The sequence below is a fragment of the Vigna umbellata genome, chromosome 7 (assembly GCF_029865625.1).
Source record: "Vigna umbellata cultivar VRB3 chromosome 7, Vumbellata_1.0, whole genome shotgun sequence".
NCBI classification, from domain to species: Eukaryota; Viridiplantae; Streptophyta; class Magnoliopsida; order Fabales; family Fabaceae; genus Vigna; species Vigna umbellata.
Window position 1 is genome coordinate 50,237,523 of NC_142171.1, and position 23,893 is coordinate 50,261,415.

At 36.5% G+C, this 23,893-nt stretch overlaps 2 pseudogenes; both read right to left on the minus strand.

The window, feature by feature from the left end:
- Nucleotides 1–1,418: 1,418 nt before the first annotated feature.
- On the minus strand, nt 1,419–2,278 carry LOC148196531 (uncharacterized; annotated as a pseudogene).
- A 13,010-nt stretch (nt 2,279–15,288) lies between these two features.
- On the minus strand, nt 15,289–23,636 carry LOC124820896 (transcription factor E2FA-like; annotated as a pseudogene).
- Nucleotides 23,637–23,893: the final 257 nt, after the last annotated feature.

Sequence of the window (23,893 nt, forward strand, 5' to 3'; positions counted from 1 at the left end):
ACAAAACCGCCGGTAATTATTAGGGTTCTCCAAAACCGCCGAAAAATCATTTTTTTTAACCTTTAATCAATTTTCCTGTATTATGATCTCATCCAATCAATTTATAATCAATATACTCTATTAATCAACATATTCAATTAAACAAACAAAATAAAATTCATTTCATACATTAAATTGTGTAATAATATTTAATACATTATTTATACATAAAACTATATATTCAAGCCAAATATTACATTATCCTACATATACTTGAAGTGGTTGGGAAGGTGTTGTGGTATGGTTCTAATAGTGGAAGGTGCAGTGGTATGGTTGGGGGCGAACTCATCTTGATATACTCACTACTGGAAAAGCGCGATTTACAGACGACATTTTACCGAAAGCTTTGAAGCCCTCGGTATTGAGATGATTACCGAAGGCTTGTAAGCGTCGGTAACGTCCTGACTAATTTAAGTCCCAAATTGGGTTTTTCGTTCCCCAATTTGATTTTCTTCAGCTTTGTCGCTTTCGTCCATCTCATCCCTTTCTTCACACACTTCCCTCTCTTTCTTCACCCTCCGTCAGTTTCTCGGTTAGTCACCGGTGGTGGTCCGTCACGGTGGTGAGTGGTGCGTTGATCGCTCTTCGTTCACGGTGCGTGGTGGTTTTGGGAGTCTTGGGCTAGGGTTCGTCGTGGGTTGGTTGCTTCGTTGAGGGCTGGTGGTGTGGAGGTTGAGGGACTTTGTTGGAGGGGCCGTTGTGGGCTTCTGTTGCTGTCGTGCTCGTGAAGCGGTATCTTGGTAGAGGTAAGTTCCATAGAATTTCATTCACACTGTCATGTTCATATTGCTGAAGCCTAGAGTGTTGCTGCCTTCATCTACTTTTCATTCACTTGTTAGTATATGATTGAAGGAACTTGGTTGAGGGACTTGGCTGGAGTGGTTGTTGTGTGGTTGCGTCGTTGTCGTGGTGTACAAAGGTTGCCATCGTCAAGGGCTATCTCGGTTGAGGTAAGTTGTACATTTAAAAATTCATTATGAGTTACAATGTTCTTGAATCTGTTTGATGTTGTTGTGGCAGTAGTGTATGATGTTGTTTGATTGAGAAAGATTAGTTTTTAATTGGAATGAGGGGCAAGGAATTGGCATGGCAGTGAGAAGGTTTAAATAACCTTAACCGTAGTTTAGGGAAAATAAAAGCAAATGAGGTGGTGAAGATTGAGCAACAGTGCGAATTGTTGTAACTGTTGTGTTTGCTTCTAATGCCTGCAAGTGTGTGCTCTAAGTACGCAAAACTTCAACTATGAACCTTTCAACCTCTAACTTCCCCTTGATTTGCTTCCAATCAACGTACACATGCTTAGCTTCTCCCTTGTGATTCTGCACAAGATTTTGTATATCAAAGTACCAACATGTCTCCCAATTGTGATGAACATGATCTCAGAGATGAGGATATCCTTGGTACAAGTATTTCAATGGATTGAAAACAGGAACTTCTCTCTCAACTTTATGCAGAAATCTGCTTCCATGTCTGTAATATGCAGGATTGTACAGTGGAGACTCTTTCTTTGACATCAAATTTGCTCGGAGACACTTCTCTATAACCTTAGCCTCCTCCTTCAACATTTCTCCATCTCTTTAATATTTCTCTGAACTTTGTAACATCGTGTCGACCCATTGGAATTTCCAGGAACAAGGACTTTTTTAGATGTATATGGAATTTTATTGCTCTCAAAGCAGAAATTTTTAGATCTTTTTGAGTCAAAACCTTTCCTTTTTTTCAGCATCAGACAGACACATATATGCCTACAGAAATTATCCAATCAGCGTTTAATTAACTTCTTTACTCAAGAACACTGTGTATCAGAAACTCACCTCAGATATAAGTTTGAAAGCAATTTCAGCCTTTGGATGTTTGTTCTTGTCCGGATGAAGTTGTAGGGCTGAATCAAAAGCATCAGTTCTTGTTATACAGGAGAAAGAAACCATGAAAAAAAGAAGAAAAAAAGGAGTTAAGCCTACCAAGTTTATGGTATTGCTGGCGGATGGTGAGCAACCTTGCATTTTCTTCCACCTATGAGAACCCAATATGGAGAGATTAATTAGCATGATCATATAAAAGAAGAGAGAAAAGTGGTAGTATAATATGTATGAAATACTCACTCCAAGAATGCAATACCAATCTATGAAAGGTGGCTTAGCAGGGTTTGAGAGAAGTGTATGAATACAACCAAGTAAACGTGTGGAAATGGAGAAATCTCCAACACTAACTGGGTTTTGTGATGTGATTCTTGTCCCATTATGCTGTGATCTAAAGTGTAGAGGAAGAAAGGTGTTAGATATAGAGAAAGATGATGTTTGTTTTCAATGTCAGTAATAAGTAACTAACAACGAATGGAGTCATTTGAAATAAAGAGCATGCATTACGAAGTAGATTATTTTGAAGTAGATCAGTTGGTGGGAACAACAAATAGGTAGAAAGAGATGGAGAGATTAACGTTAATCTCTCCAAATGGCACAATTTCACACATCAAGACCTATTTTATTATTTGTTGCGAGTTTCAACCAATAACACATCCTGTATATGAAAATACATTAACACCAATCAAGTAACTGATATTGTTAAATTCTACTTTGATTAAGCATGCAATATGAATAAACGTATTGTTTTATCACCATACTCATGGTGTAATGCAAAATTTGTGGTTTAGATTAATGTAAATATACGTTTAATGAATTGATTTTATAACTAACAGAAAGGTTTTAAGTTTTAATTTTACAAAATTAGGTCAAAGGCTAAAGCAATATAGCAATGATGAAAACTTATATAGGTCCCTACCCTTATATGAAACTTCTGGTTGTAGGTAGATGTCTATATTGCTTTTTACTGTTTGATTAATTTGAGAAATGACACTTACTAAATGAAAAATAAAAACCCTATTCAAGAGATTTATAAATATTTAAATTTGTAACTTAAACTAGCAATAACAAAAATTTATAATATAGACTACCTATGATTAACTGTTGAAGAAGGCGTGGGTCTGATTTGGTAATATAAGATATTAGATATAATGGTTGGTAGCATCCTAAGGTAAAAAAGAGAGAGGTATGTATGTATTATTGGTACCTATGCAAACAACTATGAAGATACAAAAGAGCAAAAGTTTGACCTACACCTTGAATGCATTAAGAATGGTTTGTTCAACACTTTATGACATTTTTAAAAGTTGATATCGGTATCCAAGGTGAATTTAATGAAAAGGAAAATGTTTTGAGTGTAAAAATCGAAACTATACGTTTTTTTTTTGGACTTTGCTTGCATCAATCTATGTTATCTAATTCTGGCCTCCATCTTTCTCAAATTACTCTTTCATCCACTCCCACACTTTTGTACTGTACTTTATTTATTTTTTTGTAATTTCTCATCTAAGTTCATATTTATGTTTTTATTAGCATCTTTTTATATCTTATAAATTCAAATGTCAATGTGTTTAGTGTGTTAAAAAGGTATTGATGGATATGTTGGTAGGCTGTTTTGAACTCATTTTAGAGTTTAAAGACAATGAAAATCATCAAACAAAGTTGCTTGAACATTCATTTGTGTTTAAATCACTTTATATATGGTTTTTAGTATGAAACCAGCAAACTAGGGACTTTATGTAGTGCAGAATTAGTTTTCCAGCTAAGGTTTGATTCTTTTGTGTAGTTGGAACATGTTTAATATCATTAAATTGAAGCCATTAGCCACATGGCTACCTCCTCTCATAAAGCATAAAAATGGTAGCTCAAATCTAATGATTTTCATTATGCTTAGTGTCCTGTGTGAGTCCACCAATGGTAAGAATTGAAAATCAAAAACATCAACTCCTTTCCACTGATCCCCAAAGCTATTAGGTGAAATGACTTTATTTGTTGTTAGGTGAGAGGTGAGACACAGAATGGCAAAAGGGCAGTGAATCAGTATAAGGCAAAAGCAGTTAAATTCCATAGACTGACACCATAGGCCAGTCATGCCAGTTTTAAAGAGACCAAACCAAACCTAAACTAATTAGTTTTGTGTTGCAGAATGGACTTTGATCAGTTCATGAGCAGAAAGGGTAGTACTACATTTGAGAGTGGGTAATACCAGTTTTAAGAACTGTTATTGAATGGTACTACATTTCTTAGAGGTTCTTGACTGTTATGATAAACTTTGGACTCAAAACTACAAATTAAAGTAAAACATCTTCATGAATGAGAACTCAAAACTACAAGCAAAACTGAAACAATTCGATATAAAAAAAAGGTAGAGTTAAGTTAATCATCACATTACCTTCGAAGGTCACAGCTAAAGTTTGTTTAATGATATTAAACATGTTCCAAGTAGTAGCAACCTGTATTAATCACTCCATCTTCTAACACTTGGACTGTTGAAATGGTCATTTTTATGCATATACGCATAATCATCTCTTAAACTAATCAGTCCAGCAACTTGATTTAGTGTTTTTAAAGTTGTTCAAACTTTGAATTGGCTCACATCCAAACTGTTACTGAAAAACACCTTGCCACTTCCCAATTTTGACTGAAAATTGATGGTTTAGTATACTATTATGCACTTAGACCATTATATCAGTAATTGAACTCTGTGATGCGTCCATCACTCTGCTACCAACTTTTAAAGATCACTTTAGACTTGCTAAAACTATGACACAACATACAAATGGTAGACTTCGAAATCTGACTTTGTTATGGCCAAAACTGCAGAATAATCACTCCCTCACACCACCAAAAGTGAGTTTATAACATTCAATTAACTAGGCAATGTTAAAAGTGACTGTAGAATGTGTAACTACACAAGACCAACCTGGAAAACAGCAACAAGGTGGAGTTAAACAGAAATTAGATGGAATAGCTAAAAATCACTACTCAAACCTCAAAAATATTGTGCTAATTTTGCAAACTGCACTAAACTAGGAAAATATACTACAAATAAACTATCCTAACAAGTTAAGAATGGTAGAACCTAGCTATTTAAGCACTCACACTACATAAAATACCTAAAACTCAAAATTTTTCAACTTAGAAACCTAAAAGTAGTACCTAAAATACACTAAGAGTGCAAAGTATATTAAAGTACTCACGAAAACAGTAAACTAACTATCTACACCACTTTTAAAAGATAAAAGAAAGATAAAATTGAAGTGTCAATTGAAAAATAAAAAGAAAAACAGAATTTGACTATTGAACACCTATAAATAGACTAAAGTAGATGAGAATTTTATTTCCTTGGACAAATTTGTTATCAAACCTGCATTTAGACCACCAGTGAATGTTCATCTATATGTTGTATGTTGATGTATATATTGTATGTTCCTGTATATTGTATGTTCATTTATTAGGCTACAACTTGATTAAGTTAAGTAGTCATTTAAATTCCTATGGTACTAAAAAGATTCCCAATAGAATGAGAAGGGTAATAGTACCTTAAACACTTACAATGTACAAAATATGTGAAAGTACTCTATAAAAGAGAACTTTAGTAATGTCAGATTATTGACTCCCCCAAATTTTATACACAACCACTTAGGATGTCAAAGGCATTTAAATACTGAGGACTTCTCTTTGGATGTCCTTATTGAATGCCTATGACAATAGTGTTGAAATTGCCTTCCATGTTTGACTTGAGTAGTAATAGGTTTATTACTTATGTCACATGGAGTGTTGTTGTTTTGGCTAAGTTTTTATTTGTTTGGCTTGTCACAGAACATGGCCCATTTTCCCAACCATCATGGATGGATGTACGACCGTTGTTATAGTGGAGGGAGAGGTTTGAAGGAAACTTTTGTCATCGAAGTTGAAGAGTTTGTGGAGACGGCCCGACGATATCACTATTATGCTGTTGATGGAGGGATTCGATGTCCATGCATCAAGTGCGAATGTACAAGGATTTTGAAAGATGAAGTCGTCAAACTTCACCTATACCAAAAAGGGTTCATGCCTAATTACACGGTTTGGACATTTCATGGTGAAGAAATTCCTTCGACCTCCACTGCAGCTGAAAAGCGGCTTGCATCAGGTTCGAATACTATTGTACACACATCTGAGATAGATCAATTTGTCGATATGCAAGAGATAGTCGACAATGCTCTTCGTCGCCTTCTGAACAAGAAGGAAACAATAGTCATTATGAAGAGCCTCCAAATGAAACCACTCAAAGGTTTTACAATTTACTGACATAGGCAAATCTACCTGTATTTGAAGGTTCAACTGAGTCTAAATTATCAGTGTGCATTAGACTCATGGCTGGCAAATCTAATTGGAACGTGCCCATTCAAGTAGTGGACTTTTATACAAAATTGATGTTAGATTTGACACCACCAAACAATTTTATGCCGAAGAATTATTACCAAGCCAAAAAATGTGTTTCAAAGTTGGGACTGGAAGTCAAGAAGATTGATTGTTATGTTAATGGATGTATGTTATTCTACGACAATGACAATGGCAAACATGATGCATTGTTGGTTGAATGCAAGTTTTTTGGTTCACCTCGATATCATACGATGCATGCTGGACAGAGGCAAAAAAAACCCATTCCCTTAAAGTCCATGTTCTACTTGCCTATAATTCCAAGATTAATAAGAATGTTTACTTCAATGCAAACATCAGAACACATGACATGGCATGATGGTAACAAAACTGAAGGATTTTTGTGTCATCCTTCTGATGGTGAAGCTTCAAAGCACTTCAATCGTAAACATTCATCCTTTGCTAGTGAACCGCGTAACGTCAGACTTGGTCTATGCTCTGATCGGTTTACCTCGTACATTCAGGCCTTTGCATCACCATATTCATGTTGGCCCATGATAGTTACCCCATACAATTTACCACCTGAGATGTATGACAAAGCCTTACATGTTTTTATCGTGTATAATACCAGGTCCATCTAATCCCAAATCATTGATTGATGTTTATTTGGAGCCTTTGATTGATGATTTAAAGAAGTTATGGAATGGTGTTTGAATGTATGATGTTTCAAGGAAGCAAAATTTCCTTATGAGGGCAGCCTCGATATGGACTATTAATGACTTCCCAGCGTACGACATGTTATCTGGTTGGAGCACGCATGGTCAGTTAGCTTGTCCACATTGCATGGAACATACAAATTCATTCTAATTGAGTTATGGTCGGAAAAGTAGTTGGTTTGACTGCCATCGACGGTTCTTGCCCATTGATCACCCCTTTAGAAGAAACAAAAAGGCATTTCGCAAAGGGCAAGTTGAAACGGATTTGCCCCTGCCGAAGTTGATTGGATCACACATTTGGAGAAGAGTTAAAGACTATCCAAAAGTTACTGAATCTGGTCAGAATAAGATAAAAGGGTTTGAAGAATGACATAATTGGACTAAAAGAAGCATATTCTGGGAACTTCCCTATTGGAAAGACAACTTGCTAAGACACAACCTCGATGTCATGCACAGAGAAAAAAATTTCTTTGACAATGTCTTCAACACAGTTATGAATGTTATAGGTAAGAAAAAAGATAATGAGAAAGCAAGAAAAGATATACCTTTGTATTGTGGACGAAAAGACTTAGAGTTGAAGGCGCAAGGTAACAGCCGATTAGGGATGTGCCAATGTTCAGAACGGTACTATTCAAGGGTTGAAGAGTCATGATTGTCATGTATTCATGGAGACTTTCATCCCTCTTGCGTTCAGTTCTTTGCCAATGCATGTGTTAAATCCCCTGATAGAAATTAGTAACTTCTTTAAAGATTTGTGTTGCACGACACTAAAGGAGAATTCCCTTAAAAAGATGGATGAAAATATCCCAATTATTCTCTGCAAATTAGAAAGAATATTCCCTCCTGCATTCTTTGATTCAATGGAGCATATTCCAATTCATCTTGCATATGAAGCTTGGCTTGGGGGACCTGTGCAATACAGGTGGATGTATCCATTTGAAAGGTTTATGGGAGAATCCAAACGTTCAGTTAAAAATAAAGCTAGAGTAGAAGGCTCAATTTGTGCAGCTTACTTGCACAGAGAGACAAGGTATTTTGGTTCACATTATTTCAAAAACTTCATGTTCTCCCCCACTCATGTCAGAAATGAAATGCAATGGAAAGTTGAACCACGTGAAGGTGCATTATCAGTTTTCCGACAATCAGGTCGTCACGCAGAGAAAGAATTCACACATTGGTTAACTGATGCTGAATTCAATTCTGCTCATGTCCATGTCTTAATTAATTGCAATGAAGTTAAGCCGTACCTTGAGTATGTCGTCACCCATCTTTTATCTTTCCAAAGACACAATTGTTATACACTAATGAATTTCATTTCATTTCTTGATCCTTCCTTATTCATTTCTTTTTTTTCGCTTCTTTTGTAACCATAAAATGCAGTAATGACAGGACAAGGTTCAGAACGTCCTAATAAAGGAAAGGGGGTAGCAAGGCGTAAAAAGAGGCAACGGCAGGCACCAAAGTATGTACTTAGGGTGCCTGCTAATCTACCTACCATTGCTGCCCCCGGTACATCATCTGTGGGGCCTCCTCCTACCCCTACAATACAGCCTCCTACCCCTGCAGTAGACCCTACTCCTACCTCTATAATACACCGTTATCCTACCCCTGCAGTACACCCTTCTCCTACCCTTGCAGCACACCCTTCTACTACCCCTACAACAGACCCTCTTCCTCCTCCTGTGATTATAACCCTCACTCCTCCCCCTGTGGTTATTACCCCCACTCCTCTCCCTGACCCTACTTCTATACCTTCCTCATCTTGTACACCGCCTTCTGAGACTGTCACACCATCTGCTGATCCAGATTCAAGTGGTGATGGTGAAGGTCTTGAACCGTCCCTCCATGATCGACCATGGATTGAGCCGTATGGTAAAGGGTAAGATTTTAATCTCTTGATATAATTTGATGTTTAAACCCTACTGTAATTGAAATGACTTTTATTATGCAAGTTTATTCCATCTAGGGTTGCTTCCCAGTGATGGACGAGCGCCCGAGAAGATGACGATAGAAGTTGTGCCAGCACGATTCGGACTCCTCGAGGATTCGGACGCAGCGGAAATGGAAACGAAGCTCTAGATTGAGAGATGACTCGAAGGAAACTGAGAGAATTGAAATCGATTGCAGAAAACCCTAAAATCATGAACGAACCCTAGAAAAGAGGGAAACTCAAAATGAACCGATTAATCGGTTCAAACTCAAGATTGAACATTGGGAAAGATAGATTGTTCGGTGGAAAGTGGATTAAACAGTAGAAAGGGGAAAATAATCGGTGAAATCGAAAGGCAAAGTGAGAATGATGAAGGAACCCTAAGTTTGGATGTAGATGTTCGGTGGAAAGGTTTGTAATGGCTGAGACGAATCAAAGAAATGAAGGAAGAAGGAGATTCTAGGAAGACAATTGGCTTACTGTGAAGAACCCTCGAGAGGAAGAATGAGATATGGTTCTGCGAGATGGAGAAACGAGAGAGAGAATGTGGATGTGCGTGTCTGATGCGCGAGAGGTGAAATGCGAAATGAAGTGGCGTTTCTGTGCGTGAGAGGAAAAGCCAATGACGTGGAATGGAGGAGTTGACGCATGCGCTAACGAGGTGGCAGCAAAGGAGAAGTAGCGTGGAGGAGAGAAGCACCGTGAAATTTGGAAAATGAAAGTGATAGAGGTGCTTGGAAGGTGGCTAGAGGGAGTCTTTTGACTCTCTAGCCTATGACTTTCAAGAGAAAATAGTTTCTGATTCAGAAAAGTCAATTCTCATTAATCTCAAAATTCCCAATACAAGAGAGGAGAGCTGGGTATTTATAGTAACCCATGCTCCTCACAAGCTAAAATACGTGCACAATAAAATGTGAAAACCACAAAAAGAGGACACTAAGAAACACATCAGGCAGGATTCCATCATACCCTCTCTCTTAAAAAAAGATTTGTCCTCAAATCTGGCAATCGCCTTATGAAGAAGCTCCTCACAATCTTTGGGAGCATGGCCATCTTGGAGTGGCCTTATTCTTTTAGATCCACTTTTTCTTCCTCCTGGATCAAACACAAATCTACAATAAACATCAAATATATTTTCAATTAATATCAATCCAAGAAAAAAATTTTCTATAAAATCAAGGAAATAAGGACTTCTAATATTTTGTTTTATCACATTTGGAAATTCTAGAAGTCCAAATTCACTTTTGTCTTGAGTTATTTCTTTCCTAAAAGATAAGAATAATTCAAGATTTGAATTGTCATATTTTGAAAAAGTTTGCATAGAACATGAGATGACAATTTGTTTGAAAGAGAAGTCCATATTTGAAGAATAAAACATGATTGGAAAAGAAATAAAGATTTGGAAACCTTCCCTTTTTAGGTTCCATAGTCTTGGAAAGAATAAAATTTGTCATCAGCAACAATTTCTCCTTTTCTTTCTTCTCTCTTTCTTGCCTTTCTCTCTTTTCTTCTTTTCTCTCTTCTTCCTTTCTTTCTTCTTCTTTTCTTTTATCTTCTTCTCTTCTTAATTCCTCTCTTCTTCTCTTCTTAATTCCTCTCTTCTTTTCTCTTCTTCTCTTCTTAATTCCTCTCTTCTTCTCTCTTCTCTTTTCTCGTTTTCTTTTCTCTCTTTCTTCTCTTCTTCTTTCCTTTCTTCCTCTTCTTTTCTCTCAATCTCTCTTTCTCTTTTCTTATTCTTGAGCTCTTTAATTCTTTCCCCAAATTCTAATTCTCTACGAAGAAACCCATGATCATTTAAACACTCAAGAAATAATTTTCCATCATCAATGCAATCCCTAATTAGTTCTAGGTTTCTTTTAATGCTTGAAGGCACAAACTTTCTTCTCATGCAAGCTTTTAAATCATGCCAATTACGTATGAAAGACTTTCTACCTTTCCTAACATGATATTGTCTTTCATCCCACCACTCACTTGCATGCTCTTCTAACTTAGAGAGATATATGCTAATCATAATATTCACTCTCTCCATAAAACCAAGGATTTATTTTATCAATTTATTTTTCCCAAGCTAGGTATGTTAATGCTCCTATGTCTTCACCAAAGGATGGAAGATTCCTAGCTTGTTTAAACATTTCATCAACATTATCTAACCTAGAAGACCTATATGAACTACAAGAAGACATCTTTGTTTTTAAAAGTTTTCTTTGTGTGAAAGGTATACAAGATTCACACTTAGACAAGTCCCAAGTAAGAGAGGTGAGTCATGAAGACTGCTTAAGTACCAAGTCTTACCTTGCTAGAAATGTCTTAGGTTACTACTAGTTACCCTTTAAACAAAAATCACTTTAAAATCAAAGAACACAACTCACAAACAATCACAAACAATTAAGCACAATTAAAAGACTAGACTCTCGGACTCTAATGTGATAAGGCTTAGAGTTTAATCCCTTTTATCCTAAATCACCCCTAAACGTGAAACACAAAGCAAATCAATATTAAAGTCTACTCCTATGGTGAGGCTTGTTGCTTTGGCTAACAAGACACACTCACCTATCTAGTTATGCTAAAATTAAAGCAAGTAAAGTTGCCAAGAGTTTGAAAGAGCACCAAGGACCCTTCCAAAGCACTTGGACTTTATAAAAGGCCTTTTTACAAAACAAGCTAAAGCTAACAGTAGGCTAACACAAGCCTATTACAAACAAATTGAAAAAAACAATTACAAAAGAAAACAACTATGCTAGGTTGCTACGGTCCTGGTCCACTTCATTCAGCTTTGTTGCTCAACTTTGTTGTTGCTGGAATCAATTTTCTTGAATCTCCTTGCCAGTCTCATCCTACAATCAATTGCACAAAGTTTCTGTCACTTAAAAACCCTTAGCTAAGCAGATTGCACAAAAAGATATAGGGCAGTAAGAACTTCCCTTTCTCTTGGCTGCACAAGCTTTCCAAACTTTCTAATGAAATTCTGTTGCTGCTCAATTAAACTCGTACACAAATTGAATTCCAATGAAAGCAACTCTGCACAAATAATTCACACCAATTTAGCAGATCATGCAATCCAACAATGAACAATTTAAATCCAAAACAGTTTAAACAGTCAGAAGTAATTAAACTAAATAACTCCCTTTAGTTCAAAGCTTCCACATTAAGTGCTTAGGTTGCTGTTTTCCCAGTAAATTTCTGCTCAAGCTAAACTCTCAAGTATCAGCTCTGCACACATCAAAATCAAACCAGATTCCACTAGACACATGCAAATGGTCATTATACCAGATTCAAAGGGATGTAATTCTAAGCTGAAACCAAACTAATTAAACAACCATCCAGACTAATCAAAACCTGACCAATCCAATGCAATGTAGAAACAATTCCAATTCAGAATGGCTAATCCTAGTCTCCAAAAACTATCATACCAGATTAACCTTCAAATAATACTAAGCAATAACAAGCTATAACAGGAATAGTTTAGCCAAAATAGAAGCAATTTAAGGTGAAAGAAACTCCCTTTAGTTCAACACTCCCACGTGAATTGTTTCTGCTTCTGGTTGCTTAAGCTAAACTCTGTTGAAGTTCTACAACTGTATCAGTGAAGGTTCTGGTCTGCACTCCCAAAGCCCATTCAGTTCAAGTTTCATGAGACTCCTTGTTCAACTTCTTCATTGTTGCAGCTTTTTGTAATTCACTCTTTACACAACACCACCTATTAATGACAATCAAAACAAAAACTGCACAAATCTAATTGATGAGCACAATTCAGATTCAAAACTTAAGTAAGAACACGCTCTCAACAAGGATATTTGGCTTTAGATGTAGCCACACAAAACTCACAAAAATCAGGTCTATCTTTGGAAGCTTAAAGCACTAAAAAATGAAAGGTTTGGAAGGGAGATTCTCCCTTGATAGTACAAAGTTGGAGAATCTTTCAAACCACCACCACCTAAGATGCTACCAAGCACACAAACCTTCTTTCAGATTCCAGAAACCAGAGTGTAACAGCTTCTCAAACAAGAATGGCTAGGCTAAGGCAAAGTGATATGCAGAACAGAGCATGACAGCCACAAAACAATGACAGCACAACAGATCTATTGCTTAAGACAACTCTAGACCAGATTACAAAAGCAAACAAAAGCTCAATTAAAGAACAGCAGATCAGAGTTTACACGTGCACTAAGACAAAACTTGAACATTCAACAATGACAATCAAGAAACAAAGCTTTTGATCAAAGTGAACACTCAAACTGAACCTAACAATAGCTCTAGAAAAGATTTTAAGAGCAAATAAAACCAAACAAGAAGCTGCTGAAATGTTTAAGAGAAATCCAGTTTCTAACAATAATTTCTGATTTTGGTATTTCAAAAAATTACACACACTAGACTGCACTGACCTAATTGGTTTTTAAAATTGTTCAATGACTATTTTTATTGATTGTTCTCAATTTTTTTTATGGTCAAATCTGTTGCTACAGTCCAAATACAAGATTCCAGAAATCAGAATTTAGCACACAAAAATTATGTAGCAACTTGTGAAGGAAAATGGTCAAAACTTGGTGGTCTCAAGAGTGTAAATATGTATGGCAGCTAGAACTTATAATACTTTTGCATCAACAATTTTAGAGCATGAATTAAAACTGGTTTAAACAATTTAAAGATGCAGAAACAAAGTCTTTCAAAAATTGCAATACAATTACATGTAATGGTTAGCATCAAAAAACTCAAGACAGCTTCAGATAAATGAAATGACATTAAAACTACTGTGAAGTCTGCATCAAGCTCATTCAATTGAATGTCACTGCTTATGACGATGGACAGATCTTACTCAAAGCAAAAACTCAATTGAATCAGTTAAACTCAGATTTAATTGACAATTAAAACAAAGTAACATGACATAGACAAAACAGAAATGGATTTAGAAATTAAAAGACTCAAACAAATTGGATTCACCGAATAAAATGATAAAAACACTGACTCAAGGTAAAGACTCAAACACAGAAAAAGCAACCTTATCATAATTTGGAAACCTAAACACATGAACACAAATTTCACTGAATGAAGATGCACGAACAAAAGTTAAACACAAGATAGTAAAGAAATTAACTAACAACGCGAAAATGAAAGAAATTAAACGCACACCGTTAAACCAGAACATGAATCAAGCAGCGGAATGGAAGAACAAACTCAGGATCAAGACAAAATCAAAACACAAAACTAGAACAAAGACAGAGACGCGAATCAAACTGAAACAAGAATCGAAACAGAGATACTTACCTTTGACGCGTGAAGCACGGACGAAACCTAAGCTCTGGTGCCAACTGATGGACGAGCGCCCGAGAAGATGACGATAAAAGTTGTGCGAGCACGATTTGGACTCCTTGAGGCTTCCTCCGATGAGTAATACGCAGCAGAAATGGAAACGAAGCTCTAGATTTGAGAGCTGACTCGAAGGAAACTGAGAGAATTGAAATCGATTGTAGAAAACCCTAAAATCATGAACGAACCCCAGAAAAGAGGGAAACCTCAAAATGAACCGATTAATCGGTTCAAACTCAAGATTGAACAATGGGAAAGATAGATTGTTCGGTGGAAAGTGGATTAAACGGTAGAAAGGGGAAAATAATCGGTGAAATCGAAAGGCAAAGTGACAATGATGAAGGAACCCTAAGTTTGGATGCAGATGTTCGGTGGAAAGGTTTGTAATGGCTGAGACGAATCAAAGAAATGAAGGAAGAAGGAGATTCTAGGAAGAAAATTGGCTTTCTGTGAAGAACCCTCGAGAGGAAGAATGAGATGTGATTCTGCAAGATGGAGAAACGAGAGAGAGAATGTGGATGTGCGTGTCTGATGCACGAGAGGTGAAATGCGAAATGAAGTGGTGTTTCTATGCGTGAGAGGAAAAGCCAATGACGTGGAATGGAGGAGTTGACGCATGCGCTAATGAGGTGGCAGCGAAGGAGAGGTAGCGTGGAGGAGAGAAGCACCGTGAAATTTGGAAAATGAAAGTGAGAGAAGGTGGCTAGAGGGAGTCTTTGGACTCTCTAGCCTATGACTTTCAAGAGAGAATAGTTTCTGATTCAGAAAACTCAATTCTCACTAATCTCAAAAGTCCCAATATAGGAGAGGAGAGCTGGGTATTTATAGTAACCCATGCTCCTTAGAAGCTAAAATACGTGCACAATAAAATGTGAAAACTACAAAAAGAGGACACTGAGAAACACATCAGGCAGGATTCCATCACCAAGGCCATCACACGTTCAATTAAGCAACAGTTTTTAAGTCCATGACCTACTTGGGGAGCAATACCTTATGACGACAAAAAGTCATTCTAGGAGCGATTTCAGGTGAACAATCCATTAAACTAATTGTCCCTCTTATTTTAGTATGTTCATTAATCAATATTTGTTCTGTTTAGTGTTATAGATGAAGGTGCAGTGGAAACCTGAACATGAAACACAGATACAAAGAAATTTCCACATGAAAGCATCTCATCGGCTGTCAGAGATGTTTAGGGATGCCCGCAATGCAGGAGAGCGCCCATACTGGCTGGGCGAACAAATTTGGAACTCTTTACTGACTCATTGGAATATAGTAGAGTTTCGCAATAAGTATGCCAAGGTGCAGAGAAACAGAGCATCTGAAAAGGGTGGCACCCTGCATACTAGTGGGTCGATAACCATTCATGAGCATGCCATTCGTATGGTAAAATTTCATTACATAACTTTTTCTTTCATATGTACACTTCTAAATGTAAATTATCTTACAGGCACAAGCTCTGGGACGGGCGGTCCATGTTGATGAGGTCTTTGCACAGACTCATGTAAGGAAGGGCACTAATCAATTCGTTGATGAAAGATCTCGGAAGACTCATGTAAGCAAATAACACTATTACTACTACTAATTTTTCATTTATGTTATTCTATCTTTCCTTGACATTGCTTTTAATGTTTCAACAGGAAGAATTTTTTACGAGATTTTCACAGGTTAGATCTGAACATGAGTCAGCTCCTACACCGGATGATGGCAGTAATGCGGAAGACGACATACGTAGGACACAATGCTGGGTTGATATCGTTGGTGGGAAGAAAAAGGGCCGAGTGTACGGTGCAGGACAATTTGCTGCAAACTATACAACATCGAGAGGAGGTACTCTAAAGCACCAACCTTCTTCTTCCACCACTACTCCTGACGAGGTCGTTCTCCGCCTCACGCAAGCACTGGAGCAGAGTTTACAAACTTTAAGGCCTTCGTTGATGAGTGCATATTTATGCCCACATTTATGCTTTAAAATTCAAATTTTTGATGGAATAATTGTGCTTAAATGGTTGATTTTAAGTGAATTTGTGATGATTGGAATTGTTGGGTTTGGGAAATAAAGAGACGTAAAAAGTGAGTTTTAGCGCATAAATTATTCTTGGATGTTCTAATGTTTATTTGTGCAGCTGAGAATATAAGTTTTATTGGTCCAAATGGCAATTCAAGGCCCAAAATCAGATTTTATTTGGAAAATTCAGAACCGGCTAAAGTGCAGATAGAAGAAATGTCAGGACATTTGTGCAATTTTGGAAAGTCAGAAAATCTAAAAGATAAAATTCAGTTGTTGAATTTAATTTGGGAATATCAACAGAAAATATCTTCCAAATAATTTTATCATTATCTAAATCTTTTAGTTATTTGGAAGATATAGGATATAAGATAATTAAGTTAATATCTATCAAATATTCTTTAAAACTGATTTAATCTAATGAATATTTGAAAGATATAATATATCAACAGAAAATATCTTATCAACAAACTATTCAAAGTCCAAGCCCAATCAAGCCTATATAAAGAGACCCAAGGGAGGCAGAAAGGGGGACTTCACTTCATATTTTCATTCTCTCATACTCCTTTCACTTTTCTTTCATCTTGTATTCAACTCCATTCATGGAGAGCTAAGCATCTAGGGCTATTCTGTTGTAATTCCATGACGGATTCTGAGGTTACGTTCAGTTAGTGCAATTGTTTACTTTGATTATTGATTTAAGTTGTTCTCTCTATGTCTTTCATCTCTCTATCTTGTTAAAAGCAAAGATTTTTGCATCATAATATGTTTGAATCTACATGCATATTGATTATATGAGTTTTAGGGTTTCTAGGTTTAAATTGAGAATCTACTTTGATTTAATTTAGGAACTTTCATATGATTAAATGGTTTTTACTATCAATTGAGAATGTACTTTGATTGACTAGTAATAATTTCAAGGGTTAAATATGTTTTTAGTCCCTAAACTATTGGCCGTTTTTGGTTTTCGTCCCTCTTTCAAAGTAAGGTACAATTTGGTCCTCATTCTTTTCGAAACGTTCGTTTTAGTCCTCAAAAACTAAACACTGTTTAAAAATTTGGTCCTCATTTAGCAACAAATGAGGACTAAAACCAAAATTCCGAGGACTAAAACGAACGTTTCGAAAAGAATGAGGACCAAATTGTACCTTACTTTGAAAGAGGGACGAAAACCAGAAACGGCCAATAGTTTAGGGACTAAAAACATATTTAACCCTAATTTCAATTATAATCAATTGAGAATTTACTTTGATTGATTAGCTTTTAATTTGGTTAGGAGATTTAAGAATAGACATGATTAAACACAATAGAATTTGATTGAGAATGTACTTTGGTTGAAATTATTGTGAATAATCTAGAAAGGTTTTGCATTTGATTGAGAATTTACTTTGGTTAAATGCATGATCGCCCTCGAATTAATTAAGAATGTACTTTAATTAATTTGAAACTTAAACAATAATCAATTGAACAATTATCCGTGAATAACCGATGATGAATCTATCTTGGAAAAGCAGTAGAATTAGCCTATTTCATCGTAACTGTTTTTAAGTTTCTTATTTTCTTTAAACATTCTCCAAACATTACTTTTATTCATAAGCATTGCATAACATTCATAAGAGTCAGATATTTGAAAGCAATTCCGTGTTCGTTGGGAGACGACTCAGGGTTACGTTAACCCTATCTACTTTCTTAAATACTACTTGGCAATACTGAAGTTGCCTTGAAAAGTAATATTAATTTGATAGCCTCAACGACAGCCTATCAATGGTCATGAGAGTGTTGCCTGAAATTCACAGGGTGAATTCAATATCCCTCCGACCCCGCCACAACCCTCCACGTCACTCGCTGCCCCTCAGCAGCCCACATCAGTCCAACCCTCATCAGTTCAACCCACACTAGTCCAACCATCAATAGAGGAGCAGAATGATGAAGATCATTCGGATGATAACTATGTACATTATTAGTTTCATTTTGTTATTACTTGTTGTAGAAACATTTGGAGTTTAGATCATTTCGATGTTAGATCAATTGGATGATTTGGATGTTAGAACATCATTATGTTACATTGTTTTATATTTTAACTATAAATACATGTTCTATGGATTTTGATCAATGATTGCATCTTTGAGATGCACATTATGCAGGTCTGTATGTGCTTGAAAACTGTTATGCAGGTCTGTTTGTGTTTGAAAACTGTTATGCAGGTTTGTTTGTGTTGTGAACAGTTTGGTTTCATAAGAAATACAATTGTCCCTTAGATTTGCCTCCAACTTACCGAAGGCTTTTGCCCTCCGGTAACTAGCCACGTTAGGTAATTACCGAAGGCTTTTGCCCTTCGAAAAATACCGAAGGATTCTGGCCCTCGGTAATAATCGAAGGCTTTTGCCCTTCGGAAATTACCGAAGGCTTTTGCCCTTCGGAAAATACCGAAGGCTTCTGGCCCTCGGTAATTACCGAAGGGCGGAAGCCCTCGGTAAATGTTAGCGACAAGGTATTTACCGAGGGCTCTTTGACCGTCGATAAGCCATCTGTAAATACCCTTTTCCGACGGCTTCTGGCTGTTTCTGAGGGCTTATTATGACCTTCGGTAATGCCCTTCTTTTTTGTATTGACTTACATCAACATCTGAAGGGACAATCTTCATCATGCCACCAGCAAACTCTTGTGAAGCATTTATATCGGAGTATACATGAGAAGACAGCTGAGTTTGAGGTTCAAATTCTTTTCCGCTGCATTCGGCAGGAACCATTTCAGTCATTACTTGTTCGTTGGACTTAGAACTGGAAGCAAGTGGGATCGTGGGGTGCTCAACACCGTTAATCTCTTCAAATTGACTGAAAAGAGTTCAAAAGTTCCAAGAAATAAACAAACAATGCATAATTAAATTAGATAGATTCCGCGGCAAGCGTTAACTAGACCATCCCTAGCATGAGGGTTAGTCTTAAAAAAATGTCGTGGGAATATCTTGTCAACACCAAAGATGAATTTAACATTGGATAGGAAATACGGACTAATGTGATTTCTGGATGCACAGTTTAAGAACAAAAAACCAAAAAAGTTCAGTAAATAAAACTAGCCAAGAAAAGTACCTGATGAGGTAGACATCAATGGGACCCATTGTGCTTCTAAGAATGATTCTATATCTCCTCTGAGGATAGTCTACAGCCTGATGCATATAGAAGCAATAATTCTCCATCAAGCATCAGAACATCAGTTTTATAACATGAACCTTGCATCAATTAATGCACTAAACTTACTTCTCAGGATCAGGGACTTCCAGGGTAGTTCCATGCGGAGCTTTAATTGCTATTAAAGTTTCATTCTGCTTACAGGAATATGCCAATATTAATAAAAGGAAAACCTTAACAATAATCAGAATATACATGAGAATACAGCTAAAGCAATGTTTATAAGCTGGGAGTGCTACGCAAGAAAAAAATGACTTGGAAGCAAGGTAGGCTCTTATAATGTCATCCTCGGTCACGAAAAGGCACCTAAAAAGATATGAAATTGGTATAAATTTATAATACAGTGACAACATTTTGTTATTTCTTTTCAAAAGGAGAACAAAGGGAAAACAAATCTAAGAAACGAATGAGTATGGAGAGTAGATTACTTCCGGTTTTCTTCATTTTCACTCAGCTTTCTCAATCTTTCTTGCATTTCCCTGCCAAAAATTTAGAAAAATAAGCATTGGCCAACAGTTTTGAAATAGCAAATTTGTGCTCTTTTTCAAAAAGCAAGCATATAAAAACCTTATTTGATCATCTAATCCCTGCTCCTCCAAAGAAAGTTTCTCAACTTCTTCCTACAAGACATAGCCACAAGGACAGTTACTTAGTCATTTAATCCTTTTAAATATCTTCATATGGTGAATCGTGAAAGATATAAGTTCTGGATCCAATAAATTTTGCTTGCCACACAAACAAAGGTACACGAGAAATGTTTGTGACACTAATTCTATAACAGTTAGCTACTTGGGTGTCAATAGGTCATTCGAAAATATACAACACCTACATTACTTACCTTAAGCACAGATATATCGCCATCCACCTCACCAGACGTGGAAGATTCAATTCCCTAGGACCTCACCAGACGTGGAAGATTCAATTCCCTAGGATCCACCAGGTTTGATGTAAGAACTTTTCTCTAATACTACATATTTGTCAAAATTCCAAGGAACATACATTAAAGAAAAAATTAAAATGTGTCACACTCACAGTACTTCCAATGTATTCTATTTTTAAGTTTCTTTTCAATGAGACCAATGCCTTCTAAAACATTCGTTATGTCATATATCCTCCTCTTGCACTTATGGAAAAGGAAAAAAGAAAAGTAAATCCATACATGATAGAGGAAGAATAAATATATAAGATATTTTGTTTTTAACTTTTTTTGCATAAAAAAGAGTGACCTCCAAAGTCTCGGCTGCTTTATATAGATTGATCAAGTGCATCAAGTGCCATGTTATAATCTTGCTTCTGTTATGAGAGAAATAGGTAAGTAACAATAAAACACTAGCTTGATATATAAGAATTATTAGTATAAAAATGTTGAACTACTATTGAAGTAAACTGAAAAATGTTAAACTATCCCATTTCGAAAAGTCCATTTCTTGAAACTAGATCATGATTTTTATGTAGTAGACAATTTGTTAGGTTACTCGGTTTTGGAACCTAACAAGAACACACTCAAAAGATAGAAATAGTAATGGAAGAATGTGTTTTGCTATTATTCACTGTAAAAGAATCTCTTTACAAGGACTGGGTTTGGGAGCATAAGCTCCCTCTAGAGAGCCTAACCTCCCCCCTTAGGATGATAACCCTGTTAGAACTACAAACAAAACAATTCACACAACTAGAATTGTTTATTTGCTATTTATACAACCAATAACCTCGCTCCTCCTAACTGCTAAGGCAGTTAAGGCCGTTAGGCATTTAATGTTTTATTCCATTTCTCATAAACTTACCCTCTCCTAACATTACACCCCGATCGAACGGTCCCCGCAGCGAAAGAATCGCCCCTCTTCTCTTCTCTTCAGGAACTCATGATAGGGCAGGTTCCTCACCGTTCGGCTGCTGTTGTCGCTCTCCCCAATACCGTTCGGTCTGCCCATATGATAATAGTTGAAAAACTATTATTTTTATACTTAAAATTGAATTCAATTACAACCTTTATGACTTAGAAATTAGCTTGAACTCATGATTTTGTTGAATTGTTAGAAATAAGAGAGTTGAACAGGTTTTATACTTGATTCCCTTGATTTTGTAGGCTAATTGAATGGTTTGAAAGAAGAGTTGAAGTACCAAATGATTGGAATGCAAAAAAGTCAATCAGAAACCAAAAAAGTCAACCAGTCAACCAATCAACCAGTCAACCAGAAAAGTCAATCAGTCAACCAGAATCCAGAAAAGTTAACCAGAGTACAGAAAAAGTTGCGACCGAGTGGCGTTGAGCGGTAATTTCCGCTGAGCACCAGTTTTCAAGTGTCGAAATCACCGTTGAGGGGCAAAAACAGTAGCTAAGGGGCAAAACCAAAGTGTCGCACTTGCTGCTGAGCGACACTTTATGGGCTTGGGTCTAATTTTCTATATTTTTTAGAATAGTAGGAGTCAGTTGTGGTAACCTAGGTGACCATAGTCAAAATTTTTAATTTTTTGGCATAAATCCGCTGGTTTTCACTTGATTTTAGTGTTTAAGTGTGAGTAGAGGCTGGAAAGTCATGTTTGGGCACCCCATGATTGAGGAAAGGAACAATGTTTGTGAGATGAACAACTTAGATGAAGTCTTGAAACTTCTGCACCAAAAAATACACTTGTAATCGTTTACCGATGCTTGGTAAACGATTACACGAACAAAATCCAGGATTTGTACAGAAACTTGTATTGGAGGAGTCAGTTGTGGTAACCTAGGTGACCATAGTCAAAATTTATAATTTTTTGGCATAAATCCACTAGTTTCACTTGATTTTAGTGTTTAAGTGTGAGTAGAGGCTGGAAAGTCATGTTTGGGCACCCTAGTATTCACAAAAGTAATAATGATTTATAGTCGATTTTTTTGTTCAAAAGTCTATTACAGAACTTGGTTTATTCAAGTACGTATTTATCAACAATATAATCTGCAAAAGGTTGATGTATACATTCATGATGAGAACTTTAAATTTCCATAAAGCACTTGAGTATTAAAAACATTACAATAGTAAAGTAGCAACATAGTAATCCATGTCTCGTCGGTGTGTGCGGAAAACCAACTTCCACCTCGCTGGTGTGTACGAAATACCAAAACGTCACCATCGACGAACCTTCAAATAGGGGGAAATGATAGAACTTAGACAATGCGAAAACACAATACGGGTGTTTCTGAATAATATTTGAAAGTAAAAAAAGACTGGCGGAGATTCTCAAAAGAGCGGAGAGCGACTTCGCAAAAGTGCTCAACTTTGAAAGAAGAAGACTCAAACAGGAGATTCGAAAGAGTGGCAGAGAACGGAGACCGACTTCGCAAAAGTCCAAAACTTTGAAAGAAGAAGACTCACACTGGAGAATCGAAAGAGTGACAGAGAACGGAGACCGAGTTCGCAAATGTGTCAAACTTGGAAAGAAGAAGAGTCAATCTACCAAAAAGGGTTTCTGAATATTCACTAGTACAAAATACATTTTTGGTTTAAACCCTCCCTTGGTCCTCAAGTTTGTATGGAAATCTCATTTGGGTCCTCAAGTTTTTTTCTGTCTCAATTGGATCATATTTTTTGTAAAAGTGAGCACATTATACCATAACCGTTAAGTGGTGTGAGACGGCGTTAAATTGATGTGAGCTGGATTTTTTCATTTACTGATGTGGCATTGTGCACTAAAATTGACTGTTTGTTGTGTTTATCCACGTAGGCTACGAAGCCCTAACATTTAAACCTTATTTTAATGTTTTTCAAAATGGGATAGTTTGATTTTGTAAAATTCAAACTGAAGTTAGAGTATATCCATAGCCAGAGGAATGGAAAAGTAACAGAGATCTCAGAGTAAAATAATATGCAAGGGAAAACCAAATAAATTTGAAGACTCAATCCGTGTTCGATGTAATTTTAGTGGCAGAAGAAAAATGGGATTGAGTTGAAAAAGGTGAAAAGTTGTGCTTCTGCGTCATCTACCTACGGGCGGCTATGGAGGTACCAAGCGTGGAAGCCAAACGTATTCAGTTCCAACATTATTTTATTTTGGTTCAAGCACACCAACAGTCAAATCAAAAAACACAACTCATTATCTATTGGATAAAACATTATCTATATTTCCTATTGACAAACATGAACTGTGGCTTCCCAATCTCATTCTCTGTATATAAATATAAACCCACCTTTCTATTCTTTCCCAGTAAACCAGTTTCGTGCTTTTCCATTTTTCATCAAACATTTCGACACACATTTTTCGCATTGGTTTATTGGGTTGAAGTTTAACTAAGATGAGGCCTGGTGCGGAGTTGTATTTCTTTAAAGAACAGCCAAGGAAGGTCATCAATGGTCCTCGTCCTTCTCTGCAATCCCCAATTCCAATTTCAAATCCCTAATTCTGATATACCTAATATGAATAAAGGGTACTTATGCCACATCAGCACTATTTTTTTAAACAAAACAGTCCACGTAAGAAACCCTAAACACATCACCACATTCTCTGTGCTCCAG